Below are 24,082 nucleotides of genomic sequence, written 5' to 3' on the forward strand. Positions count from 1 at the left end.
ATGGAAACCAATTAACTTTCTCTCCGCGACATGCTAGGAATTTATTTGGCCCATCAAATCCTTGTGTTGGTAGCAACTACTACGCCTGGGTTTGTTTTCTTCAACGCTGATAAAATATTCTTCCTTCTTCCTGTGATTAGTGTCTCTTCAATTTCATTCCATGGTAAAAGAAATGCTTCCTTTATTCCTGTGATTACTGCCTCTTCAATCCCATTCCATGATAAATTAAACACTTCCTTTCTTCTGTGATTAGGGCCTCTTCAATCCCATTCATGGTAAATGAAACGGAGAGTACCTCTCATGTGCTTTTCAACCAAAATGCGTTAGGGAGTTTATATTCAAACGTAGGCCTTTTCTTTTCTACGGGATATGCGCTCAACCGATGGAAGCAAACAAGCACCAAATTAAACTCCTTGTCTTAAATTTATCAAAATTTGGATGCATCTAGACTATCTAGCATGTAGATACAAAAAAAAATTAATTAAATCTCAAACAAGTTTCATGAGATGGAGAAAATATTATTAAACCGACAAAAACACTTTATCTCATACTTTATTTATCAAATAACAAAATGCTTGATCAATTTTCTTTTGTATTATTTCCCTATGTGCGTTAGATATGATTTTACCCTATTAAACAATAAATGTTTTTTTTCAGTTTTAGTGAGAGGAGGGGACGAAGGAGATGAGTAGTATACGGAAGAGGATGGGCGGCCGTGATCAAGCATTTGTTTGACCCGGATGAGATGCCGCGGATTGGTGATATGGCGTCAAACAAAACAAAACAGCCCGCCTAATCATCCTAATTAATGATTTGATTGATGGCATGCATTCTGCGAGTGGCTACGCTTGCATGATCCAGGGATCTCCAGCATGCTATCCTTTCTCTGTTATTGGGAAATGCTACGGTTTTGTTTGACCGAGTAATTCACATCAAATCTATTTAGGCATTTCCAAAAAAATTACACAAGTTGATCTTCACTTCTCGTCATGTGTGACTTTAAAAATATGACATGAACCGAGAGAGCGGGAGGGGGAGGGAGGGAGAAAGAGAGAGCATGGCTGGTCTTCATTTCCCGGCATGCATTACAGAAAACTAGGAAACCAAACTAGACAAGCAACGAGATACAATTATAGCCAACTCCATCTCAACTCATCAGACATATATAGTGTACTAGAAACCAATTCAGAATTTCAGATACATCTTCTCAGAATTTAGTGCTACCAGGTTATTTTTCGGTAGCACTACAAGAATATGTCTATGTTTACTGCCCTAGTACACCTCACTAGATTGAATTTCATCTTCTCTTACAATTACAATCCATGGGTACATGTTGTAACATACAAAATGTCAGTATCACCATCTAATACCTAACCACTATTATTTATACACATGATAAAATGAAGTTCCTCAATCATTTTCCTCCTCCACATGCACTTCACCGCGTAGTTACAACCAACTGGAGGAGGGGGGCAAAATAAAAGCCTGGCTGACGGCTTCAAGCAGTGTTACCGTGCCAGAACAAGGCCAAAACTTGCAAGTGGAGAAGGGTCATGTATGGTACGAGTTGAACATGCTTGTGGTCCCAAGAATACTGAGGGTCATCACGGAATTGTAGGCCGCATGGCGTTTTGGACGAGGTCCATGACCCTGCGAAACCTTCTCTTCATCGATGTCTGCACATCAGAAAACCGTATGAATGCATATGGGCCAAATTGCTACAACATGACATACAACTAAGAAAATACCAACATACAAGTTGTTTATTGCATTGTCAAATGGCAGATAAATAAGTAATAAACGCAAGACCAGAAGGAAACATGCATCTTATGGAAAAATGGCAAATGGGGTCCACACAAACAAGAATGGGGAAAATGACAATTGGGGTGCACACAAAAAGGTCAAGGGGGAAATGACAACTAGATGAACAACTCATCAAAATTGAAGAACCTCTTACAATATCAACTAACCAAATAATGGTGCAAATGCAACAACCAAAATATATAAGTATTTTATTAGCTCAATTACTTAAGGTTTCTTGAAAATACGAAGGCATGTAAAATACAACTCTACAAATGCACAAAATAAGCTCTTAATCGATGCAATATATTTAGCTGACATAATCCAGCAAGCAAAAAGTAAACAACCATTGAACCCTCTAAGCTAAAAAAGGAAACACTTAATCAAATAATCATGGTTTACTTTTCATGTTAGAATCGAACTAAACCAAGACGCACTTTGATCTTTATACCAACCTCGGGAATCAAACACCTACAGCTGAAGCTATGTACTCCAGATTACAAAAAGGAAACACTTAATCAAATAATCATGGTTTACTTTTCATGTTAGAATCCAACTAAACCAAGACACACTTCGATCTTTATACCAACATCGGGAATCAAACAACTACACCTGTAGCTATGTACTACTAAAGCAACAATTAAAGCTTTTCAGGAGCGAGTAAAACAACAAACTGTCTAGATTTTTCCTGCGCCTGATCCAAGTATTCTCCAGGCCATGACAAAAAGAAATAGAACTTAGAAGGAATACCTGGAGGAGCAGGAGGAGAGGTAACTCACTGGCAGCAGCAGGTTGGGGAGGTAATAGCAGGACGGAGTGGTGGCCAGCACGACCTTCGGCTGCATCCGCACTATATCTTCCCTGCCGTGGGAGATGTGACAACTGACTTTGTGTCGCACCAAACTCCGGCAGCCGTATCGTGCACTGGGATAAGGTAGAGTGGTACAACTTATTCAAATTTTCATGCGTCAAATCATAATTATTGTAGAAAGCGGAGATATTCAAAGTACCTAAGCTATGATGCTTATGCAACTTCAAATGGCCTAAACTAATTCCACTGATTGTAACGACAGTTACGTCGATCATTCGTCCTTCGAATGGCTCATTATACAAGATAGAACAAAAATACCACCATGTCAGGTACTTTTTATATCTTTATACAATACATTCATGCAGTGCCATCCACCTAATTCCTACCAAACAAAATTAAAGCTTGGTACCAGGATTCTTAAGTTATAGTACCTGATGAAAATTGTACAGGCAAGACGAGGATAAAAAGTTGTACAGGAGAAACAGAAGAAGAAACCGATAAGGTGAAATATCTTATATTATAACCGATATTTTATCTATTGTTATTATGGTCTGCTTATAAGTATCAGCGAGATAACTGTAAAGCTCCTTTATAATCACTGAATGATTCCCAGACACAATATTTTTCAAGTACCTAAAGGAACACCTATGTTCCTCACCAAGCCTTCAATTGTTCAAAGTGCAAGCAAGATCCCGCCAGCAAAAGAAGAAGACAAAATGGTACTACTGATTGTAACGACACTTTAACACATTCTATAGTTACGTCAAGCATACGTCCTTCGAACGGATCATTATACAAGATAGAACAAAAATACCAACATGTCAGGTTCTCTTTATATCTTTACAATACATTCATGAAGTGGCATCCACCTAATTACCACCATAAAAAACTTAAAGCTTGGTACCAGGATTCTTAAGTTCTAGTACCTGATGAAAATTGTACAAGCAAGACAAGGATGAAAAGTTGTACAGGAAAGACAAAAGAAGAAACCAATAAGGTGAAATGTCTTACAGGAGTACAACCAATATTTTATTTATTGTTCATGTCAAAAGAATATATTTTATCTATTGTTATTATGGTCTATTTTTAAGTATCAGCGAGATAACTGTCAAGCTCCTTTATAATCACTGAATGATTCATCGACACAATATTTTTCAAGTACCTAAAAGAACACTTATGTTCCTCACAAAGCCTTCAATTGTTCAAAGTTCAAGCAAGATCCCACCAGAAAATTTATACCTAGCACTAGATTAAAGCTTGAATGTGCACGCAAGTGTGGTACACCATCAATGGTAGTGACAGTTTAACACGTTCAGGCCGATATCTTTACCAGATCTTCAGAGAAACTAGTTTTACCATAAGCAAGGAGGCAAGTATGCAACTAATAAAACGAATTAAATTGTTTCACGCACCATGGAGAGCTGTACATGTGGTTGAAGTGCTCAATACACACCAAAGAACCATAGTCAGGTTTCAAATGTGAAGCATAATACCGATAAGAGCATCCCCACTCGTCTCCCCGACGAGCCCCCCGAGCGATGATTTTCCCATCCGGACGGCGTAATTCGGCCCAGTCGCGCCCCCGGTTCCTCGATTTCGTCCGGATTTGGGCCTTAATCCATCCGGCGAGCCCACGCCATCCCCGGTCCCCCGAGGCGCGCTCGGGGACTCCGGACGAAAGAATTTGGCGCGAAAGAGTCGTGTGGACCCTCGTAGTCGGCGACTAGACCGCCAAATCCTGTCGATTTCCCTCCAATTTGCTTGCATATCCCCATTCTCTCCCGCCGGAGTGGCCGTCTCCATTCTCCTCCTCCTCTTTCTCGTCCACCACCATGCCGCCGAAGCCGAGGAAGTCGCGGGCGAAGAAGGAGCGGCCGCCGGGTGTGTCCAACGCAGAGTGGGCGGCGGACGAGCTCCGGCGACAGGTCGAAACAAGCGGCAGGGCGGAGAGGGAGAAGAAACTCAACGCGAAGAGGGCGGCTTTGGCGGCGGAGGACGAACAAGCGAGGAAGGTCTCCATGGCCATGAGCATGGGCCATGCTCGCGGCGGCGGCGGCGCCATGTTCCCCGGCCAGTGGCCCAACCAAGGTACGAGCAGTTCCCCGTCGGCTTTCTCCCCGTCGGCTTTCTCCCCTTCGAGCTTCTCCCCGTCGTCGCCTGCCATGTTCCAAGAGGAGACCTACGGCCAACCGTCCAGGTTCACGCCGTCGCCGCCCGATCTCGCCGGCGGCAACCTGAACGAGGGCTCCTTGCCGGCCCTGCGACGAGGGTCACTCCCGTTCAGTGCGATGGCGGCGCCGAACGACGAGGTGATGAACGAGATGATCGACTCCGGCTCCGCGGCCGCCGCTGCGAGCCCGGGGTTCTTCACGCAAGAGGAGGCGAGAGCGACGGCAACTGTCGCGGAGCGCAACCGGTGGGTGGAGGATGTGGCCGACGGAAGCCAAGCCGTCGAAGAAGAAGAAGAGGAAGAACCAACCCAAGTCGAGGTCGCCGACGGCAACCCGCCGAAGGGAAAGAAGAAGAGGAAGAAGGACGCGCCGTCGGCCGCCGCTTCGACCACGGCGTCTGACACCGCCGTGCCAGACGGGACTGCCGACGCCCCTGTTTCAGTGTAATTTCCCTCCGATCGCCAATCTGTGGCTGATCCTTTTGCCGATCGAATTTGTAGCGGGACGACTTGTTTGAATTTGTAGCACAATGGGGAGAAGACAACCATCTAGCTACTGCTATGGACCCATAGTCCAGGGGTAGACTACTCACACATCACACCGGAGGCGACCATGGCGGCGTAGAGTCCTCCGGGAGATGATTCCCCTCTCCGGCAGGGTGCCGGAGGCGATCTCCTGGATCCCCCGAGATGGGATCGGCGGCGGCGGCGTCTCTGGAAGGTTTTCCGTATCGTGGTTCTCGGTACTGGGGTTTTCGTCACGGAGACTTTTTATAGGCGGAAGGGCAGGTCAAGAGGCGGCACGGGGGCCCCACACTACAGGCCGGCGCGGCCAAGGGGGGGGCCGCGCCGCCCTATAGTGTGGCCCCTCCGTGGCCCCTCTTCGTCTCTCCTTCGGACTTCTGGAAGCTTCGTGAGAAAATAGGCCCCTAGGCTTTGATTTCGTCCAATTCCGAGAATATTTCCTTACTAGGATTTCTGAAACCAAAAACAGCAGAAAACAGCAACTGGCACTTCGGCATCTTGTTAATAGGTTAGTTCCAGAAAATGCACGAATATGACATAAAGTGTACATAAAACATGTAGATAACATCAATAATGTGGCATGGAACATAAGAAATTATCGATACGTCGGAGACGTATCAGTGAGCCACGACGACATTGTGCCGATGCCCAGCATCGCCATCTCGCCAGGCCAATGTGTCAAGAGCCACACATTGGATTGGTGATATATAGAGCAAAGGTAGAAACTTAGGGGTGGAAGCACACCAAGCCGAGATATGACCTATTTCCTGGTCTAGATGGATGGTTGGGGCATACCATCGATGCTGATGGTTGCGACGGTGAAGGGATGGCACACTGATGTTGTGGGAAGATATTGACAAGGTATCAACTTGTCAATGCCTATGGATTGTAGGCTAGGGTTTAGTTGGAAGTAGAGGGTAAGTAGATCTCGAAGGTTTCAGCCGAAAAGTACTCGACGATTGTGAAGACTAGGGTTTGTAGACAATGATTCGATTATCTCTTCGTCCCTCGACTCCCCCTTTATATAGGAGGTGGAGCCGAGGGATTCGTGCTATACAAGTTACAGAGTTCGGGACGGTTTCTAACTCATCCCGCCAGATTACAAATAACACTTCCTACTACAACTCTTAACTTTCCTTAATATATCTTGGGCTCCCGAATCTTCTTATTCTTCGGGTAGTGGGCCTTCAGTAAACCCCGGGTACTATCTTCGGCAGGCCCATTTGGGATGCCTATGTCAGTAGCCCCCGAGATTTTGCTTGAATCGTAGAGTCAGGGAAAATCTCCACTGTTTATTTTTATTCGAAAGCTTTAACCTTTTTATACTTCTTCACATAAAATTCTATATTGTACAGGGATAATGGTAGTTGGGGCTAGTTCATCTGACGGATCAGGTACTAGTTAACTGCTCTAGTGGCAATCCGCAAAAACCAACTTCAAGATCACGTCCCTGGACATGATCTCGGGATACTGGTGTAAACTTCGACAGGTGCCGCTTAAGGTCTTACCATTCTATCGAGTCCCAGTCAAATTTATCGGGTACCTAACGCGTCCGTTAGGATTTTTCTTCGTATCTCATTGATACGGATAAAAGTAACGAGCGCAGTCTTTGGCGATGCCACGCCCAGCGAAACGGATCTGGGGTCTTACCTTCGCAAATTTGCGGCATTCAGAAATTGATCGCAACTTTGGCGTTACGAGAATATATTGTCGAGTGCTTTTCCGGCTGTTGGAATGGCACATTTTATCGAGTCAAATATGACTTATATTGCTTTCCCGATGGGAGTATATGTAGAGTTAATTATAACTCGAAATATACTCTCTTGCTTTTCTATCTTTTATTTTTGAACTTCATCGGGTACGCGAACAGCGTTCCCGATGGGAGTAGCTCCCAGGCTACAGCCAAGAACTTGTGCTTGGTTGTAGGCTCAACATTTTAGTCCACCTTGTCACTATATTGGCATTATGTTGCATTATGATCTGCTTTTTATCTCTCGGGTGCGAGAACAGCGCTCCCGATGGGAGTAGCTCCCGAGGCTACAGCCAAGGACTTGTGCTTGGTTGTAGGCTCCCATAATTTCTATCTTGCCATACTCGAAATTTTACTTTTTGTCGAAGTAGCCCCCGAGCATTTGGGCAAAAACTTGTATTTGATCAAAGGCTCCCGAAGTATTCAAATAACTCCTCCTGTCGCCAATCTTCTTTTATTTTCTTGTCGGCATGCTTCCCTTAATCAAATTTACTTCATCTCTGTTTAATAGTCGTGATTTTTCTGCCCTGTGGGTCCATTGCTTCTACCACGTTGACACGTCGTGCAAGTGGGGGACACACGTCCTCCGCTTTTCCTGGCGCACGTACGGTAACGCTTATCTCAGTAAAAATACTTTTTTACCCTTTTATCTAGAAGATTTGTTGTCACCACACGATTTCTTCATCCAACGGTGCATTGCTTCACCCGATTCTTATATAAACCTTTCTTCAACCTCCGTTCACTCCCTCGCTTGCGCCGCACATCTGTTCCTCTTCGCAAAAGCTTCCCCTAGCCCAACTCTCTACGATCTTCCGCACTCACGAACATTGCTTTGCCCATTGCCGTTGATGCCACCGCGTACGCGACTCACTCGCCACAGCACTCCAGAATCCAAGATGGCCGCCGAAGATCTTGAGTGGGAGAGATCTAAAATCTCCAACCAGGACGTCAACACTCTGAAGAGGCTTGGCCTCATGAAGAAGGAAGACGCCATCCGCTTTCCCAGCGAAGAAAGCTACCCCAACCCTCCAATGGAGTATCGGGTTAGTTTCGTTGATCACCTCATCCGCGGCCTTTGGGCCCCAATTCACGATTTCCTCCGCGGGCTTCTTTTTGTTTACGGGATTCAACTGCACCAGTTGACCCCCAATTCCATCCTTCACATTTCCATTTTTATCACACTTTGCGAATGCTTCCTCGGAATCCCTCCTAATTGGGCTCTGTGGAAACGCATTTTCTGCCTCCGCCGCAATGGCTCCCACAACGCCACCTATAACATAGGCGGCGTTGTTATCTGTGTCCGAACTGATGTCGATTACTTCGACGTCAAATTTCCTGATTCTGTCCAAGGATGGCGCAAAAGGTGGCTCTACATTCACGAAGAAAGCGCCAACTCTATTGAACACAACATATATCCTTTCGACGGAAGTGCCAAAATTCAGCGCCGCCGCTCCTGAGATGCCGAAGCTTCCGATGAAGAGAAAAAGGCGATAGAGGCACTCATGTCTCGTATTCATCAGCTTCAAAACACTCGAGGCAAAGAGCTGTCTGGTGTTCAAATCACTGCCTACTTTCTTAGGATTAGAGTGCAGCCTCTTCAGGCTCGCAAAAATCCCCTTTGGACGTATTCTGGTGAAAACGACGCCAATAGAATCTCCAGTGATCTTTCTGCAAAGGACTTGGAGAAATTGATTCGAAGAGTTTCCCGCCTGGCCAAGAAGGATCCTATTCCCTCCTCTTGTCGCGTGGAACCATACAGCTCCGCCAATCCTCTCCCCGAGGTATTTTGTCTTCTCGAGTTTCTATCTTGTTCCGAATTTTCCCTGCATCTCATTGTATTGGTATCGCTCTAATTTTTCATTTGTCGCTATTTTCTTACAGAACCATCCTACTATGACTTCCCTTCCTCCTCTTCCTGAAGATGGAGAAGTCGAAGAACAGGCTATCGTTGCCGAAGACATCCAAGGTTCTTCTATTCCTGAAAGTGAAGTCGCAGGTTCTCACAAATCTGCGGCTTCCCATGAAAAAGAAGTTGAATCTGAAGCCAGTGAGTCGACGCAATCCCTTCCTCCTGCTGTTTCCCCAAGGAACAAAAGGAAAAGGAATGATGCCGAGGATTCTGGCACTTCTAAGGCTGAAAAAGTTGTTCCTTCTCATCCGAAGGCAGCTTATGATCCTTATATTGAATCCTTCGTCAGCTCGTAAGTCGTCTTTATTTCTTCCTATGTTTGTACTCGAAATATTTATCTTGTCTTGCTTTTTATGCTGCCGATTTTTTGATCAACAGTGATGACGAGGAAGAAGTACCAAGCTGTTGACGTAGCTCCTCGGACAAGCACGTCATATAGTGTACTTGCCTCGGACACGCTAGTTGAAGGAGAAGAATCCTCGCCTCCTCAGCAAAACGTCGTCACCACAACTCCACCAGCAAGCCCCTTGCTCCTTCACCAAAAAGGACAAGGATTGAAACAAATCTTGAACCTGCCCTTCAATTGGGCAGCCTGCCGACTCTGCTCTTAGATGATGTAAGTTTGTCGATATCTATATTTCCGCTATTTTGTTTCTTCGCGCCTTCACTCTCTTTTTCATGCCTATGTTTCTCTTGTTGTATTCTTCTTTAACAGCCCATGATCAAAGAGCTTCTCCGCATCGGATCCCAATTTATTGGGTACCGTGAGTATGCTAGCAGAGCCGAAGGTAACAACTTTTATACTTGCCGTTTTTCCTTGATTTTTTGCTCCTGTTGCTTGTCGTGATTTTTCATGGGCCTTGTGGAGGATGAAGGCTGCAGCAACCATGAACTGCGACATCTCGTCGGACTCTTCGTCGGAAGAGTTGTAAATGCATTCCCTGTGTAGCCTCTCGAGTGATTGCATGATGTCCATCTACGAGGCACCAACAGGCAACAATGCATCAATAGTGAGTCAAGTTAGCACAGAATGTCCGGAAATGACATCTGAAAGTGCACCGGCTCATACCGGCAATTTATCGAACATGTCCTGAGCGTCGAGGCCGGTAGGCTCTCCTTGCAGATGCGCGGCCTACAAGGATGCGAGCGACGCAGGCAGGACCACTCCACTACCCTAGATCCGAGCATAGACTGAGGAGGAGGCATGGCACAGAGAGACCTGGTCGACTACGGTGGTGTGGCGCGACGGCGGTGGGGTGGCGGCGTCGCCATAGGGATCCAAAGAAGGGCCAGGGGCGCGAGTGGACGCTGTTCTATTTCGATGTCCCTGGCATACGGGGTTGGCTAGGAATACAAGGTCACGAAACGCGTCTGCGCAGCGCAAATTTGGGCCGAGTTTACATTTCCGCGGAGAGGATAGATATTTTGTGTCGAGCCGCTGAGTACAGACTCATTTTTCGACCGTGTGGACACTTTGCATCCATTTAGGAGAAAATATCATGTAGTTGAGCATTGAAGAATTGATAATGGACCAAAATCAATTTGCTAGAAAATACGTGAGGGTTTAATATGCAGCTAGGATTTCCGACAAGTTGTTACTGATTACGGCACAAACTGTGCAATTTTTTTTGGCAAAATATTGGAGGTGAAGTTTCGGTTCCAGGGTGCGTATGAATCTATCGTAAAAAATGCATAGAAAATAAATTTTAAGATATCAAAAAATATCTGCATACATCTAGATATTATGTTGGAATATAAGTTTTCAAGAAAAAGAAAAACATTTTACTTGGGCTATGAAAAAAATATATAGAATGTCCCTTAAATACTTATGTTGGAGCATCAAAATTTATCTTTTTACATGAGTAAAAATCTCTTCTTTAATCTCTTGGGTTGAGCGCTAGCATAAACGATCATTGGGCCTCTCATTTTGTCTGTGTCATTGGTATTTGGGTTTTTGGTTATTTCGTTTAGTTAGGGGTCAAAATCGAATTTAAATTGATAAATTTGGTTTATCACATTTACGATCCAAAATTAGTGTTGGTTAATTCAGTTTCGGTGCATTAGTTTCTGGTTAATTCGGGTTCGGCGTTTGTTTTCGGTTTTTATGCCCACCCCCATACATATGTGCATTTTCATTTTTCGACCGCGTGGACACTTTGCATCCGTTTAGGTCAGGCCGCTGAAGATCCTTAGGAGAAAATATCATGTAGTTGAGCATTGAAGAACTAAACTGATACTGGACCATAATCAATTTGCTAGAAAATGCGTGAGCGTTTAATATGCAGCTACGATTTCCAACAAGATGTTACTGATTTTGGCACTAACTATGCACTGTTTTTTTGCAAAATAGTTGAGGTGAAGTTTTGGTTTCAGGTATGAATCTATCGTAAAAAATGCATAGAAAATAAATTTTAAGATATCTGCATACATCTAGATATTCTATGTTGGAATATAAGTTTTCAAGAAAAAAACATTTTACTTGGGCTATGAAAAAATATAAAAATGTCCCTTAAATACTTATGTTGGAGCATCAAAATTTATCTTTTTGCATGAGTAAAAAGTCTCTTCTTTAATCTGTTAGGTTGAGCGCTAGCATAAACGATCATTGGGCCTCTCATTTTGTCCGTGTCATTGGTATCTCGGGTTTTTTGTTATTTCGGTTAATTAGCGGTAAAAATCGAATTTAAATTGATAAATTTGGTTTATCACATTTACGCACCAAAATTAGTGTTGGTTAATTCAGTTTCGGTGCATTAGGTTCTGGTTAATTCGGGTTCGGCGTTTGTTTTCGGTTTTTATGCCCACCCCTATACATATGTACATTTTCATACCTAAATTCGAAAGTACCCATGTCCAGAAAATTATCTTTATAAGTGCGCATGCTTGTTGCTGATATGACAATTTTAAATTCATGGTGTTGTATCTAATTACTTTGTGCACCATGAATGTGTTATAAAGTTTATATAAAATGTATATTTTTAGACAAATCTTATATAGTATTTGATTATATTCCCTTTAGAAATATCCATAATATCATCTAGTAAAAAGCATCTCCACCGGCGACCTCCAAATAGGCGTCGACAAGTGTCTAGATAGTGTTCTATTTGGGGCGCCAACACCTGCTCCCTCTATTTGAGGGGTCTGCCCACACCGGCGATCCCCCATAAGAAACCCCCGAAATTATTTTGAACAAACAAATATAAACAAACTTAGAAATTTCATTCAATTTTAGGTTTATTTAGAAAGTTTGAATGAAATTTAAATTAAACTAAACTAAACCCTAGTTTCCTGGCCGTCAGTCGCGCGTGAATCTCCTGCCTCCTTGTCGTTCTTCCCCTCTGCCACCGCATGCTCCCGCGCTCGCTTCTCCACCCTTGGTTCGCGCCACTAGCAGGATTCCTACGAGTCTCCCTTCCTCGCGGGCGCCTCGGTCTGGTGCTGAGAGTTGACCTCAATCAGCCACTGCCTTGGCCGCCACGAGGAGGCAACCAACCTCCTCCACGTGCGCCCACTCGCGCGAGATCTACACGGACGCTCATAGATGGCAGCGTTGGTCTCCTCGCAGACTTGATCCCGGATCCGCCGGTCACACTATGAGTTCAAGGACGCCATGATCGCCGCCTGCTCCGGGTTACCCTCAAATTGCTCCTTGGCACCCCACTCCGCCTGCTCCTCCGTGACCCCAGCATCCGCGTCTGCTATGAACGCCGTGTTCCACTCGTTGAACTCAAAGTCGTTGGAGAAGTCATCCAAGTTGAAGTCCGGCAGCTTGAACTCTCGTCATCGGGCTGCGGCGAGGCCACGGGCTCGGGCTGCGGTGGTGGCAGCGACGACCCATTGGTGTGGTGTTGTTCTAGCCTAGCATCAAGTAGGTGGTGACGAGCCAGCGTTGCATTGTTGAGTGTGTGGAAGGAGTTCATCAGTGGTGTGGAGGCGAGTACGGCGAAGATGAGCAGAAAGGATGCTAAATAGGCGGAGAGGGTCGATGGGGCATTTATAGTGGCGGTATCCAAGGTACGTTCGTGTGGGGAAACAACATGTTCATTAAAGATGACGACCCAGCTCTGAGCATCCGAGACGCCCCATTAAAGAACAAGCCGCTAGTCGAGTCACTGCCATACCGCCCCCGTCCGTAAAATCTGAAGTGGAGCGGCGCACCCGTTTCACACCCAATCGGTAGGGACCAGCAAGAGATTGCCAGTAATTTTATTGGGCTCGAAAACCCACCATCTATTTTTGTTGTTAGCAAAAAAAAAGCACTAACCCTAATACGGCTATAAGAGTACTAGAGCACTATGGGGCATGCCCATGAAGATGCTCTTAACACCACGAGTGTGCCTCAACGCCATTATTATTGAAGCTTGAAGGGAGAGATCAACGCCAAAGGATTTGGCACACACCCTGGTTGAGTTGTTTCATTTTCTAGGACTATTCCATTTTCTTGGGGAGAATACCATTTTATTTTGTACTCATCTTTTATCTCTAAGGGCATCTCCAGTGGCGCGACGCATTTTAGCATCCAGCGCGTCCGTTTGCGTAGACCAGTGGCGGAGCTTGAAAGAAAAACTTGGGCGGGCGAAATCAGAGAAGACACAGAGAATTGCTTCAAAACTATACATTAGTTCAGATTTCATAAGTACTACATTAGTCCAGCAGATCATAATACATGAACTGCTCCAAAACAAAATACATCACAGTAGCTTACTAAGAATAAGTTTGACTGCAGGGCAATGATTTACATACTAAAGATCAGCTCTCCGACCTTTTTCGCTTTTAAAATCTTCAATTACATCTTCATAGCTATAAGTTTCCAGAATTTCACCCTCTATGTTAACTAATAGACTATTTGCAAGATAGTCATCTTCCATCTTATTTCGCAACCGCGTTTTAATGATCTTCATACTAGAGAATGCACGTTCAGCACTTGCCGTTGAAACTGGAAGCGTAATTAGCAAGCGGAGTAACCTCTCAAGCAAATTAAAGATAGCATGTCTTCCTGTCTCCACTAGGCATTGACAAAGACCAATTAAGGTTGATATATTTTTCAACTCCTCATCCTTGGAAGCATCCGAAACAAAATGTTTTAGTTGAAGTTGCAATCCATAAATATCTTGTTGGGGAAATCTGACGGGTAGTACTTTTTCACCATCTCACAGATATCATTAGCTTTGAACCCTCTAAATTTGTTTCTAGGAATCAGTGTGGCAGTTGTGAGGACTGAGGAGACCTTGTGCAGTTGTGCCGGATGGCCGGATCGCTGCTAGCTCTCTCCTCTCTGGCCGCTTGGGGTTGGGGCCTTGGGGGCTTGGCCGCTGCCCGCTTGGGGCCTGGCAGCCTGGGCGCCCTGCCCTGGCTACCTTTCCTTCGCTTCTGCCTGATGGATTGGATAGTCGCCGGTCGCTGGTCCAGCTGCTATTTTCGTCGCCGGAACTAGCGCCCTCGATAGGGAATTGGGGATGTGATGCGTCGTGGAGGAACACGAAACCAAGCGACGGACTGGTCTGGTCTCTGGAAACGAAGTGCTACTCGCCTACTCGGCCTCTCACGTGGTGTGGATATGGGCTTTACACATGCGGCATAGGTATAGATTTTTTTTCCGCTCCAGGGCAGGGCGGGCCGTGGCCCAGTTTTGCCCTCACGAAGCTCCGCCACTGGCGTAGACCCTTTTGGTCGAAATCGACCGCGCGTCCGTTTGCGTCGGGGGTGGCTCCAGCGGCACGACGCATTTTTTTAGGACGATGTGTGCATGCGAGACAGGTTTTGGTTCAAACCTTGTCCAATCTGAACATTGCTATTGCAGCGCCCAGGTCTACGTGCAGACTTGAGTCTTGGCGGCAAAGAGCTAGACAGGGTTTCAGCAAGAAGACTCGAGGAAACTTGGGCGCGCTAGTCATTCTTGGAAGCTGGAGTCTATGGAAAAACAGAAATGTCTGGGTGTTTGGGAATATGCCAAACAAGGAGTGTTCAGCAGCTCTCAAGCCAAATTTGCAGTGAGTTCAAGCTTTGGACTATCACTAGGAGAGGTGTTAATAGTGTTTTTGATTTGAGAGTAGGCGTAGGATAGAGGGTGGGTTGTTTGGAGACGGGTTTAAACCTCTGTCGCTGTTGTTCACAACGGCTGATAGTGCAAACTTCTTGTAACTATTTTTACTTCTGTACTATAGCATTCATCTCTTACGACTAAAACACAAAGCAAACAAAAGTAAATCCCATGTGACTTCATGCTGCATTCAAGCACAATGTTTTAACGGAGCGATCTCCTCGTTTGGATTACCCGCTTGGTGAAGAAAACTAAAGAGATCGGGATAATTATGTACTATGCAAAGTAAGAAACAAGACCGAGAGAACTAACTAGTTTAGACGGATTAAATCAAGAACATCTGGTGGAAATGAAATCCATGGCTAGCCAGATCGGTCAGCCGAACAGAATCAGTTCCATGTTTCTTAGATTCGAGGGCTGCTCTGGCCGCGTACACACATGGTCGTCGATCGCGTTCTCATTCATTAGGCCGGTAGGAATCATCAAAAAATCCAAACAAGAGAAAAAATACGACGTACCTCGTGCCGGTACAAGACAAGGGATCCACCACCTGTTGGACGACTTAATTTGCCGATCCATCGGAAACATCTAACATCACGCCATGCCACGCCGCCGCCCACGTACGCCCGCGAGATCCATAACAACGCCCACGGCTCCCCTTCTTTTCCATCTCTCGATTCTTGTTCTTCAAAAAATAATGCAGCATTAGACTGAGATGTGCAGCATTAGAAGAAAACCATCAAAGGAGTGTCCAAGAGATTACCTTTTGGATCCCTCTTTGCGGCTAACCAGACGGCGACCAGATCGACAAAGAAAAATGACGGAGTGGGCACTCTCCTCTCCTCTCCGAGCAAGAGTCTAAGTCTAAGTCGTCACACACGACGCACGCGTAAGACAGCATCCCACCTTGTATTTATAGAGTGGGGTGACACCACAAAGTTTTCGTTCAAATCTGGGCGCCACTTTTTGCCGCCAATATTTTCTGGTTTCAATTTTGGTGGTAAAATGGATGTAGAAGATGAGGAGTATTTTGGAAGAGGATGGACGGCCGTGAAGCAGATTGACACGGATTGTTCATGCGTGCGGCGTCAAACAAGACAAAACGGCCTGCTGAGGCATGTAATTCTCCTAGTTAATGATTTGGTTGCATGCCGTGAGTGCCTATATTTGCTAGTCAATCCATATTATTAAAATCCTATAACCATGCATCGACAAAGGGCCCTCAGTTTGCATGCATGGAAACCAATTAACTTTCTCTCGGCGACATGCTAGGAATTTATTTGACCCATCAAATCCTTGTGTTGCTAGCGATTACTACGTCTGTGCTGCATGCCAAAAAAGGAGAGGTCATAGACTTTCCTTTCCACCGTAATAACCCTTTAAAAAAGGAGGGGTCATAGAATTTCCTTTCCAAAAAAGGAGGGACGAGGAGGGACGCATGAGATGAGGGGCACGTATTTGCACGCATGAGATGAGGGGCACGTATTAATAGGGTAATCTGATTCCTAAACTTAAACTTAGGTGATTAATATACTTTCCTTCGAATCTTGGCTCCTAATTTCTTTTGCTTATGTTTCAATTTTGATGAGAGGAGGGACGCATGAGATGAGGGGCACGTATTTGCGAAAAAGATGGACGGCCGTGAGTCACGGATCGGTGACATGGCATCAAACAAAACGACCGCCAAATAAGGCATGTAATTTTCCTAGTTAATGAGTTGATTCATGCATGAGACTAGCTATGGTAGTCAATGCAAATAACTAGTACACGCCTATAACCACGGACGCGGCCCTCAGTTTGTATGCATGGAAACCAATTAACTTTCTCTCCGCGACATGCTAGGAATTTATTTGGCCCATCAAATCCTTGTGTTGGTAGCAACTACTACGCCTGGGTTTGTTTTCTTCAACGCTGATAAAATATTCTTCCTTCTTCCTGTGATTAGTGTCTCTTCAATTTCATTCCATGGTAAAAGAAATGCTTCCTTTATTCCTGTGATTACTGCCTCTTCAATCCCATTCCATGATAAATTAAACACTTCCTTTCTTCTGTGATTAGGGCCTCTTCAATCCCATTCATGGTAAATGAAACGGAGAGTACCTCTCATGTGCTTTTCAACCAAAATGCGTTAGGGAGTTTATATTCAAACGTAGGCTTTTTCTTTTCTACGGGATATGCGCTCAACCGATGGAAGCAAACAAGCACCAAATTAAACTCCTTGTCTTAAATTTATCAAAATTTGGATGCATCTAGACTATCTAGCATGTAGATACAAAAAAAAATTAATTAAATCTCAAACAAGTTTCATGAGATGGAGAAAATATTATTAAACCGACAAAAACACTTTATCTCATACTTTATTTATCAAATAACAAAATGCTTGATCAATTTTCTTTTGTATTATTTCCCTATGTGCGTTAGATATGATTTTACCCTATTAAACAATAAATGTTTTTTTCAGTTTTAGTGAGAGGAGGGGACGAAGGAGATGAGTAGTATCTGGAAGAGGATGGGCGGCCGTGATCAAGCATTTGTTTGACCCGGATGAGATGCCGCGGATTGGTGATATGGCGTCAAACAAAACAAAACAGCCCGCCTAATCATCCTAATTAATGATTTGATTGATGGCATGCATTCTGCGAGTGGCTACGCTTGCATGATCCAGGGATCTCCAGCATGCTATCCTTTCTCTGTTATTGGGAAATGCTACGGTTTTGTTTGACCGAGTAATTCACATCAAATCTATTTAGGCATTTCCAAAAAAATTACACAAGTTGATCTTCACTTCTCGTCATGTGTGACTTTAAAAATAAGACATGAACCAGAGAGCGGGAGGGGAGGGAGGGAGAAAGAGAGAGCATGGCTGGTCTTCATTTCCCGGCATGCATTACAGAAAACTAGGAAACCAAACTAGACAAGCAACGAGATACAATTATAGCCAACTCCATCTCAACTCATCAGACATATATAGTGTACTAGAAACCAATTCAGAATTTCAGATACATCTTCTCAGAATTTAGTGCTACCAGGTTATTTTTCGGTAGCACTACAAGAATATGTCTATGTTTACTGCCCTAGTACACCTCACTAGATTGAATTTCATCTTCTCTTACAATTACAATCCATGGGTACATGTTGTAACATACAAAATGTCGATATCACCATCTAATACCTAACCACTATTATTTATACACATGATAAAATGAAGTTCCTCAATCATTTTCCTCCTCCACATGCACTTCACCGCGTAGTTACAACCAAGCTGGAGGAGGGGGCAAAATAAAAGCACTGGCCGACGGCTTCAAGCAGTGTTACCGTGCCAGAACAAGGCCAAAACTTGCAAGTGGAGAAGGGTCATGTATGGTACGAGTTGAACATGCTTGTGGTCCCAAGAATACTGAGGGTCATCACGGAATTGTAGGCCGCATGGCGTTTTGGACGAGGTCCATGACCACTGCGAAACCTTCTCTTCATCGATGTACGCACATCGAAAACCGTATGAATGCATATGGGCCAAATTGCTACAACATGACATACAACTAAGAAAATACCAACATACAAGTTGTTTATTGCATTGTCAAATGGCGAGATAAATAAGTAATAAACGCAAGACCAGAAGGAAACATGCATCTTATGGAAAAATGGCAAATGGGGTCCACACAAACAAGAATGGGGAAAATGACAATTGGGGTGCACACAAAAAGGTCAAGGGGGAAATGACAACTAGATGAACAACTCATCAAAATTGAAGAACCTCTTACAATATCAACTAACCAAATAATGGTGCAAATGCAACAACCAAAATATATAAGTATTTTATTAGCTCAATTACTTAAGGTTTCTTGAAAATACGAAGGCATGTAAAATACAACTCTACAAATGCACAAAATAAGCTCTTAATCGATGCAATATATTTAGCTGACATAATCCGGCAAGCAAAAAAGTAAACAACCATTGAACCCTCTAAGCTAAAAAAGGAAACACTTAATCAAATAATCATGGTTTACTTTTCATGTTAGAATCGAACTAAACCAAGACGCACTTTGATCTTTATACCAACCTCGGGAATCAAACACCTACAGTGAAGCTATGTACTCCAGATTACAAAAAGGAAACACTTAATCAAATAATCATGGTTTACTTTTCATGTTAGAATCCAACTAAACCAAGACACACTTCGATCTTTATACCAACATCGGGAATCAAACAACTACACTGTAGCTATGTACTACTAAAGCAACAATTAAAGCTTTTAGGAGCGAGTAAAACAACAAAGCTGTCTAGATTTTTCTGCACTTTGATCCAAGTATTCTCCAGGCCATGACAAAAAGAAATAGAACTTAGAAGGAATACGGAGGAGCGGGAGGAGAGGTAACTCAGCGCAGCAGGTTGGGGAGGTAATAGCGGGACGGAGTGGTGGCCAAAGCACGACCTTCTATGCATCCGCACTATATCTTCCCTGCCGTGGGAGATGTGACAAGCGACTTTGTGTCGCACCAAACTCCGGCAGCCGTATCGTGCAAGGATAAGGTAGAGTGGTACAACTTATTCAAATTTTCATGCGTCAAATCATAATTATTGTAGAAAGCGGAGATATTCAAAGTACCTAAGCTATGATGCTTATGCAACTTCAAATGGCCTAAACTAATTCCACCGATTGTAACAGCGATTCGTCGATCATTCGTCCTTCGAATGGCTCATTATACAAGATAGAACAAAAATACCACCATGTCGGTACTTTTTATATCTTTATACAATACATTCATGCGGTGCCATCCACCTAATTCCTACCAAACAAAATTAAAGCTTGGTACCAGGATTCTTAAGTTATAGTACACGATGAAAATTGTACGGGCAAGACGAGGATAAAAAGTTGTACAGAGAAACAGAAGAAGAAACCGATAAGGTGAAATATCTTATATTATAACCGATATTTTATCTATTGTTATTATGGTCTGCTTATAAGTATCGTGAGATAAGCTGTAAAGCTCCTTTATAATCATTGAATGATTCCCAGGACACAATATTTTTCAAGTACCTAAAGGAACACCTATGTTCCTCACCAAGCCTTCAATTGTTCAAAGTGCAAGCAAGATCCCGCCAAAGAAAAGAAGAAGACAAAATGGTACTACTGATTGTAACGACACTTTAACACATTCTATAGTTACGTCAAGCATACGTCCTTGAACGGATCATTATACAAGATAGAACAAAAATACCAACATGTCAGGTTCTCTTTATATCTTTACAATACATTCATGAAGTGGCATCCACCTAATTACCACCATAAAAAACTTAAAGCTTGGTACCAGGATTCTTAAGTTCTAGTACCTGATGAAAATTGTACAAGCAAGACAAGGATGAAAAGTTGTACAGGAAAGACAAAAGAAGAAACCAATAAGGTGAAATGTCTTACAGGAGTACAACCAATATTTTATTTATTGTTCATGTCAAAAGAATATATTTTATCTATTGTTATTATGGTCTATTTTTAAGTATCAGCGAGATAACTGTCAAGCTCCTTTATAATCACTGAATGATTCATCGACACAATATTTTTCAAGTACCTAAAAGAACACTTATGTTCCTCACAAAGCCTTCAATTGTTCAAAGTTCAAGCAAGATCCCACCAGAAAATTTATACCTAGCACTAGATTAAAGCTTGAATGTGCACGCAAGTGTGGTACACCATCAATGGTAGTGACAGTTTAACACGTTCGAGCCGATATCTTTACCAGATCTTCAGAGAAACTAGTTTTACCATAAGCAAGGAGGCAAGTATGCAACTAATAAAGCAATTAAATTGTTTCACGCACCACGGAGAGCTGTACATGTGGTTGAAGTGCTCAATACACACCAAAGAACCATAGTCAGGTTTCAAATGTGAAGCATAATACCGATAAGAGCATCCCCACTCGTCTCCCCGACGAGCCCCCCGAGCGATGATTTTCCCATCCGGACGGCGTAATTCGGCCCAGTCGCGCCCCCGGTTCCTCGATTTCGTCCGGATTTGGGCCTTAATCCATCCGGCGAGCCCACGCCATCCCCGGTCCCCCGAGGCGCGCTCGGGGACTCCGGACGAAAGAATTTGGCGCGAAAGAGTCGTGTGGACCCTCGTAGTCGGCGACTAGACCGCCAAATCCTGTCGATTTCCCTCCAATTTGCTTGCATATCCCCATTCTCTCCCGCCGGAGTGGCCGTCTCCATTCTCCTCCTCCTCTTTCTCGTCCACCACCATGCCGCCGAAGCCGAGGAAGTCGCGGGCGAAGAAGGAGCGGCCGCCGGGTGTGTCCAACGCAGAGTGGGCGGCGGACGAGCTCCGGCGACAGGTCGAAACAAGCGGCAGGGCGGAGAGGGAGAAGAAACTCAACGCGAAGAGGGCGGCTTTGGCGGCGGAGGACGAACAAGCGAGGAAGGTCTCCATGGCCATGAGCATGGGCCATGCTCGCGGCGGCGGCGGCGCCATGTTCCCCGGCCAGTGGCCCAACCAAGGTACGAGCAGTTCCCCGTCGGCTTTCTCCCCGTCGGCTTTCTCCCCTTCGAGCTTCTCCTCGTCGTCGCCTGCCATGTTCCAAGAGGAGACCTACGGCCAACCGTCCAGGTTCACGCCGTCGCCGCCCGATCTCGCCGGCGGCAACCTGAACGAGGGCTCCTCGCCGGCCCTGCGACGAGGGTCACTCCCGTTCAGTGCGATGGCGGCGCCGAACGACGAGGTGATGAACGAGATGATCGACTCCGGCTCCGCGGCCGCCGCTGCGAGCCCGGGGTTCTTCACGCAAGAGGAGGCGAGAGCGACGGCAACTGTCGCGGAGCGCAACCGGTGGGTGGAGGATGTGGCCGACGGAAGCCAAGCCGTCGAAGAAGAAGAAGAAGAGGAAGAACCAACCCAAGTCGAGGTCGCCGACGGCAACCCGCCGAAGGGAAAGAAGAAGAGGAAGAAGGACGCGCCGTCGGCCGCCGCTTCGACCACGGCGTCTGACACCGCCGTGCCAGACGGGACTGCCGACGCCCCTGTTTCAGTGTAATTTCCCTCCGATCGCCAATCTGTGGCTGATCCTTTTGCCGATCGAATTTGTAGCGGGACGACGACTTGTTTGAATTTCGACTTTGTCCGCCGAACTCTGGAAATATGGTTCTCCCCACGAATTAATTTCGTCCAATCCAGCGGTAGTTTCGTCCGGATTTCGGCATGGGGAGGCCAAACGAGTGGAGATGCTCTAACATAGTTTGTAGAAGGCAATTTAGCACAGAAAATAGGCTACCAATTGCAGGTCCACCTCCACCCATCAGCAAAAGAGAAACGGACGGGGCCGGGACAATGTACTCACTGGCGTGCAGCGGCGCAGGGGGTCAACTAGCAGCAATAGATCGGCATCTTTCTAATGGCGGCAGCGACTGCGCATCTGGAGCAACAGCGTCAGCGCCTTGTCCTTGCGATACAAGGAAAATACATCAATTAGCACCCAGGCACAGGACGATTCCAGGGGCACATCATTGACTTGCAAAACACACAAACATATGAGATTCAGAGGTTCAGAGTTGTTTCACAAAAATGTTGCATTTCTGCTCATGCAAGATTGTTGGTTCACACACAGAGTTCATGCAAGAATGTTGGTTCACGGAGAGAGGCTATGGTGGCCTGATGCTGAACATGGTAATATGAGCAGCAAAGGCCTGTGAACATTTGTTCTCTATATGTCACAATAGCATGGAGTGAGCTAACAAATAGACATTGTCACTGTTCTATTTCCACATCAGACAATCACTGCCATCAAAATATGGTTCTAATTTTTCAGTGGCCAATCAAATTAAAGATAACCATAATCTTTCCAAAATAAGAGACAGACATTCTGTACAACTTAATAGTCTGCACGCTCAAATAATAGATGTCTACATTCTTGTCAAAAGTAAGATCATGTCATACCAGACCTAGGCATTCTAACTAAAAGAGAGGGTCCACTCTAGTAAGAATAAAAATTCAAATCAAGGATTAAAAATTGAAATAGCTACGCTACCAGCCTGGCGCAACATGAAATGACAAGGGAATGTTAGATAATATGAGAGGTTTAGAACAAGAAAATTTATGTAGGAAAACTCATAGGCTCAGAACAAATATAACACACTCATGCATTTTACTGCAAATCAAATAACAGTATAAAATACAAAGATGACTATAACCAAACAAATAACTGGCTACCTACAAATATTTCACTTGCTTCTGATGCCGTGTCCACCACTAACAGCCTAAAATTCTACCGCACCTGTTTCAAAATATAAGACGTTTTGGTAGCCTGCCATAACATCTTATATTTCGAACGAAGGTAGTAACATAGCGGTAGGATTTAACTGTCCTCATCAAAACTGGCTACCTACAACCTTGTTGTACAACATACACCTGGACCTAATAAAGCAGTGCTCTTCTTTTCCACAAGGCTTTCTGTCAAATCTACAAAAAAAGAACTGTAGCAGAACCATCCCAGGTATAAGCTTAAACACCCGGCGAAGTTCGTGAGATCAAAAAGCAAAGCATCTAGCTTCATGAAGTCCAGCGAATTGTGACACAATTCGCTGGTTCTTATAAAAGACATTTCTCTCCAGTAGCCTAAAACCATTTGTCTCATGTAGCCTGTGAGGAGAGCCTTGGGTTTCCACCAGATGGCAGTTTTTCTTTGCAGAATTAGTCTCTAACTAGAGCCACGGTTTCCAGCAACAACGCTTTTGTGCTGCGAAATTCTGCTCAAATAAAATGTCCTTCGATCCTGGAATATCTACCATGTCAACACACATCATTTCGCTGACAGCATTCTCCAGGAAGGTGGCCTTCTATCCTAGAATATCAACCATATGGAAGCTTTTACAATAGCATGGAGTGAGCTAACAAATAGACACTGCCACTATTGTATTTCCAGATCAGACAATCAATGCCATTACTATATTTAATGTTCTACTTTTTCAGTCGATAATCAAACTTAAGACAGCCATAATCTTTCAAATATAAGAGATAGACACTCTCTACAACTTAACCGCCCGCCCGCTCAAATAATAGATGGATACATGCTTGCCAAAAGAAAGATCAT

The 24,082-nt window shown here is 44.5% G+C and overlaps 2 long non-coding RNA genes across 8 annotated transcripts in view; one reads left to right on the forward strand and one right to left on the reverse strand.

Annotated features, from left to right (window-relative positions):
• Positions 1-1,130: 1,130 nt before the first annotated feature.
• LOC127314817 (uncharacterized) overlaps positions 1,131-24,082 on the reverse strand; it is a 32,631-nt gene continuing 9,679 nt past the window's right edge. For 4 of the 7 annotated variants that reach the window (XR_011749947.1, XR_007859936.2, XR_007859937.2 and 1 more), the window contains 2 exons: positions 2,551-2,724; positions 1,131-1,676 (listed from right to left, as the gene is read on the reverse strand). This is a non-coding gene — a long non-coding RNA (uncharacterized lncRNA). Of the gene's footprint in view, positions 1,677-2,550; positions 2,725-22,333; positions 22,504-24,082 lie in introns of all 7 variants that reach the window. The other 3 variants (XR_011749946.1, XR_011749945.1, XR_011749948.1) reach the window with 3 other exon arrangements.
• LOC139832988 (uncharacterized) lies at positions 16,775-17,789 on the forward strand. Its single transcript, XR_011747923.1, has 2 exons — positions 16,775-16,973; positions 17,467-17,789. It is a non-coding gene; the product is annotated as an uncharacterized lncRNA (long non-coding RNA).

The sequence above is a fragment of the Lolium perenne genome, chromosome 7 (genome assembly GCF_019359855.2).
Source record: "Lolium perenne isolate Kyuss_39 chromosome 7, Kyuss_2.0, whole genome shotgun sequence".
In the NCBI taxonomy this organism is placed as follows: domain Eukaryota; kingdom Viridiplantae; phylum Streptophyta; class Magnoliopsida; order Poales; family Poaceae; genus Lolium; species Lolium perenne.